This window comes from Myotis davidii, unplaced genomic scaffold (genome assembly GCF_000327345.1).
Source record: "Myotis davidii unplaced genomic scaffold, ASM32734v1 scaffold1036, whole genome shotgun sequence".
In the NCBI taxonomy this organism is placed as follows: Eukaryota; Metazoa; Chordata; class Mammalia; order Chiroptera; family Vespertilionidae; genus Myotis; species Myotis davidii.
The window spans coordinates 237,940-243,358 of record NW_006287260.1 but is presented as its reverse complement, the minus strand read 5'-3'; the positions used below and the strand labels follow the sequence as shown (position 1 = coordinate 243,358).

General features: G+C 44.5%; 1 protein-coding gene across 1 annotated transcript in view; it reads right to left on the bottom strand.

The window, feature by feature from the left end:
* ANKS1A (ankyrin repeat and sterile alpha motif domain containing 1A) overlaps positions 1 to 5,419 on the bottom strand; it is a gene marked incomplete at its 5' end in the record, with an annotated part of 101,616 nt that overhangs the window by 72,372 nt on the left and 23,825 nt on the right. The gene's annotated exons all lie outside the window — the stretch shown is intronic.

Below are 5,419 nucleotides of genomic sequence, written 5' to 3'. Positions count from 1 at the left end.
TTTGCAACCATAGTAAAACAAAGACTTATATTTTTGATATTTATTTTATATATTTCAATGCCATTTAACAAAGAAATCAACCAGAAAAATGAGTTCGCGTGTCACCTCTGACACGCATGTCATAGGTTCGCCATCACTGCCTTACACCGTAGTCCTGGGAGTAGAGGAAGAAGCTAAAGTAAGTCTTCTTCCCCTTCCCTCCATGAGGACAAAGGTCCTTATCCTCGTACACAAACCTCACACAGACCTAAATGCACAGCTCTCAGGAGTACTGACTTAGTTAATTGCACCTAAGGCCCCTCAGCCACGTAGCTGCGTGCCAACGAGCCCACGTGTGTGGCCGCCTTCGGGTGATCACCCGTCATGGTGCTGGGCTAAGGGGACCTAGTGCTGCCGAAAAGCACACAGAGAGCGACCTGCAGAGCTCCTGGCCACTTCCCTCTTGCTATCAAACCTGCCCACTGTCTCTCTGAGCAGCAGTGTGGCCAGCCTGTCCAGCTGGCAAAGAGTTAAACACCGAAGAGAAATCAATGACGAGGCTACAGGAAACAGGAAGCACTGTTCTCAGTGACGCTGGCCCTGAACAATGGTTTCTGAAGACTTCCCCCACATCTGAAGCAATTTAAGCAGCAGAGGAATACCCCGCTGGACGGAACTATCACAAAACCACCTGGCCCGATGCCTGTCTGGGGGATGAGCTTTCTGCCTCTTGGATTCCAATGGAGCTTTCTACTTCTGTCGGTTTTGTCACATCCACAGGCACAGATGGCGTGTCTGGTGGAGAAGTTCTCACTGTGAGGGCTGTCCTGCACAGTGTGAGATGCTTAGCATTCCTGGTCACCAGCAACGAAACGCCAGGGGAACCCCACCTCAGCCAGTCGCTGTGGTGCCGTCACTCTCCCCGAGCATCCACCCCAGGGGATGGTAGCAACAGTAACCAACCACGTACAATTTATTTCTATCGATTCCCTTATTATTTTTATTATTTGTGTTTTGGAAAAGTACTTTAAAGATTTACTGTATAGTTTTTAACTATTTATATGTAGGCTTCTGCACACTCTTATATTAATGTAAAACATTTACACAGTGTTCCTTTTTAAAATGTCTGAATTGTGCTTATATATATATTCTTTATATTATTCTAATGTGTTTTTATTTCTCTTTTCTTGATCAGAATTGTCAGATATCTTTTAAACTAGAAACAAGTTTTCATTGTAATGATCAAGCCTATCGCTTTGTTTTTTCACTTTATTAATTCTGCTTCCATTTTTTATTTATTTAACTCAAGTGTAATGTGCATACCATAAAGTATGTGAAGTAAATGATCGGCTTTACCTTTATTAATTACTCCCTGCTACTTTCTCTTGGTTAAGTTTTAGTCTTTCTCGTTTCTTAACTAATAAATTTAAGGGTATACACTTTCCTCTGAGTATCACTTTGGCAAAATATTATCAGTATTTATATGAAGTGTTTCCACCACCAATAATTTCTACGTAGTAAAATCGAGAAAGAAAATTGGCAACTCGCAGACCAAATATCTAACACTAATCGACAAGATGCTCAATTTCACTAATTATGCAAATACCAATTTCAAAACACACTCCTTGCTTATCACGGTGAGAACCATCAGAGGAATAATGTGCCGGTGAAGGTGGGGCAGCGAGGGAGCTCAGGCACCACTGAAGGAGTTAATTCCGCCCCACCAACAGGCCCGGGCGTGCACCTACCCTGGCTGACTGTCTCCTCTCCATCAGTCTCTTAGACAGTCTTACCCGCGAGTAAGAATGTGTGTATGGAGTGTCCACAGCAGAATTTATCACAGAGAAATACTGGAGGCAACTGAACCATCCCTCATGGCGAATGGGAAAATGAGTCATGGGGTATTTAACCATTAAAAAAGAAAAAGGTAGATTTCTAAGAACTAAGACAAAATTGTACCCATAATCTATAAACAAGGTAAAATCAAAACCAAAAAAACCAAGTTTGCAAAATAGTTTGTAAAATATGATCCCCATTTTAGGTCGGAAACACATAAAACAATCTCACACAGATGCTTTTGTATAAAAACAGCCATTGGCCTGGAGTACACACCACACCTTCCCACTGTGGTCGCCTCTGGCAACGGTGAGCAGCAGGGAGGCGAGGAGAATCTGAACATTTTATTTGTATTCACTTCTGTATTTTTTCAAATTTTTTTCCAGTGTGCTAATAAAAATGTAATGATTTTTAAAAACCTCACATCCCAGCCCTCACACTGTAGTTTCTTGGAAGTCTGAAAGCTCTGGTAGTCTTATTAACGTGACCTTTTGAAAACGGGTATTTTAATTCATAAAAGCTGCCTAAGATCCTGAAGTGAGCGGGAAATGATCTACCTCACTTTTACCATCCCCAGTGGGCATTCCTTCCAGGCTCCTGAGAAACTGGTAGAGTCCGTTTTCATATTCGGTGTTGGATCCCAGCAGCTACCCTGGAGGCAGACACGCCCTCGCTGTGGCTCAGTTAACACTGCGCCCGGCCACCCACTCCCATGGGAGCAGCACTGAAGGGCTGGACGAGGCCCGAGCACAGGGGACTACCTGTGAGGCTGCAGTTGTCCTTGGCGGCGAGTGCCCTTCCTAATCCGAGGTCTCTCGCTCTGGGGAAAGCACATCCCTACCAAGGGCACCTGGCGGCCAAGCAGACTGGCCCCCTCTTTAAAGTTCACCGACTTTCCCTTTTTCTTCCTTCCAAAGGCTGAGCCCACTACCTTGTCAGAGTTCTAGACCAAGCCTTTGGAAGCGAGAAAGAACCGTTCTGGCCGATGTTGCCCAGTAGTTAGACTAAAGGGTCTCAGTTTGATTCCTGATCAAGGGCACTTACTTGGGTTCTGGCCCTGCCCCCAGTAGGGGTGCATGCAGGAGGCAACCAATCAATGTGTTTCACTCTCCTCTCTTTGAAAAAGCAATGAAAAAAAATACCCTCTGGTGAGATTTAACAAGGAAGGAAGGAAGGGAGGGAGGGAGGGAATTGGAATCCTCCCCCTTCATGATGCTAAGGATTCTTCCCCCACCGAGAACTGTTTTCAAACACACATCCCATTAATTACTTGTTCTCTAAGGGTTAATTTCCGTATGGATTTATTATTAAACAACCAGAGAAGGATCGGTGCTCAACTCCACTGTCTAAATGTTTTAATTAAAAATCTACCACATGACTGGAAGACTCAATACATTAAGATATCCATTCTCCCCTAAGTGCTATATAGTTTCAACACAATCTCAACAAAAATTCCAGCAGGACCCTGTAGAAATCAACAAGCTGATTCTAAATTTTTGAATGGGACGCTAAAGGAACTAGAATATCTTAAATAATCCTGAGAAAGAGTAACAAAGAGGCAAAGGTAATTCCATGGAGAAAGGAGAGTCTTTTCAACAAATCTGGGCAAACAATTGGACGTCCATATGAACAACCTACGCTCTTCAGAAGACACCATTCAGGGAATAAAAAGATAATCACAGACCAGGGGAAAGTCATAGAACTGATAAAGAACTTTTGTCCAAAAAAATGTATAAAGAAGACTGACAACTCAGTAACAAAAAAAAAAATAAAATCCATTTTCTTTCAATGCACAAAAGATTTGAACACTTTTTAAAATATAAGTATGATAATTACATTGAAAGATACTCAAAGATCATTACCCTTTAGGGAAACACAAGTTAAATCCACAATGAAATACCACTAAACACCTATTAGAACAGCTAAACAAGCTTTTAACCTAACAACGTTAAGCACTGGGGAGGATATGTAACATCTACTTGGTGGGAATGCAAAATGGTACAATCTCCCTGGAAAATGATTTGGCAGTGTCTTATAAACGTAAACACATATTTACCTAGGACCCAGCCATGCCATGCCTAGTGTTTATCCAAGAGAAATAAAACCTATGTTAACACAAAAATCTGTATGTAAATATTCATAATAGCTTTCTTTGTTATTTCCCCAAACTGTAACTGAAGCAAATGTCATTCAACTAGAGAATGGATAAACTGTGGTACAAAGGACTACTACTCAGCAATAAACAGGCACAAGTACGGATACATGCAACAGCACGGATGAATCGCTATGAACCCTGCTAACCGAGAGGGCCAGACTCAGAGGATACATACTGTGTGATTCCATTTATGTGACATTCTAGAAAATGCAAAATTATGGGGAAAGATATCAGAGTGGGGACTGCCAGGCATAAGGGAAGGGTGCAGGAGTGACTATGAAGGGACACAGACGTTTCTGCTGTGATGAAACTGTTCTATATCTTGATTATGGTAGCAGTTACGTGACTATATCTGTCAAAACTTACAGAGCTACCCACAAAAGGATGAATTTTACTATGTCTAAATGATAATCTTTTTTTTTAAAAGCTCCAAATGGAAACCAAATAAACAAAGCAAAATTAAAAACCCCACAGAGTTTTTGCAAGCCAGAGAGAAACCTTTGAAACAGGACCTTTATTTTATTTTTAATATATTTTTATTGATTTCAGAGAGGAAGGGAGAGGGAGAGAGAGATAGAAACATCAATGATGAGAATCATGGATCGGCTGCCAACCCCTACTGGGGATTGAGCCTGCAACCTGGGCATGTGCCCTTGACCCGCATTGAACCCAGGATCCTTCAGTCCCCAGGCCAATGCTCTATCCACCGAGCCAAACCGACTAGGGCTAAACAGGACCTTCAAAATTAAGATCCACAATGTTACCCACATAAGCACATGCCCTCTTTGCCTCCCCCACTTTCTGACAAGCCTAGCAAAGGGAACTTCTAAAGAAACCCTCGAATCCCCCAATCTTACCTGAACCATGGGCTGTCCTAGGATTGGAAGGAGACACAAATGCTACCCCGTGACGGGCCCTGCAAGCGGCAGAGAGCGGAGGAGAGGCGCCGAGCTCCCTGCCTGCCTGCAGGGAAGTGTCCGCCCTTCCTGCTCCTGTGGAGGCGGTCACAGGCTGCCGGGCAGGCATACTCACCTCGGTCACCGTGCCTGTGTCCACGGCCTGGCTGGGCCCCGGCCCGCAGCACTCGCTCCCTCACAGAGGAGGCTGAATGTGCAGTGGCAACGAAAGTAGGCCAAGGCGACAGAGCACTCCAGTTACCTGGTGGCGGCCAATCACGGCCCCCCAGGGTGCCTCAATCTGAGGTCAGGACTCAAAGCTGCATCTGTGCTGTCAGCCTGGACCCAAAGGGACTGACTTGCTGGACTTGTTTTTCCAGAGCATTAACCTGAGGGCTTATGACTTGAGACCCCAAATCAATCCCGGCCCCACACCTGGCCCCCCTAACCCTCCCCTTGCTTCGTGCTCGGAGAGGTGGCAAGCAGACTCTCACCCCTGTGCTGACAAGGGAAGGGTCACCCCCCCCTCCCCGCCCCCCAGGCTGCAGGAACA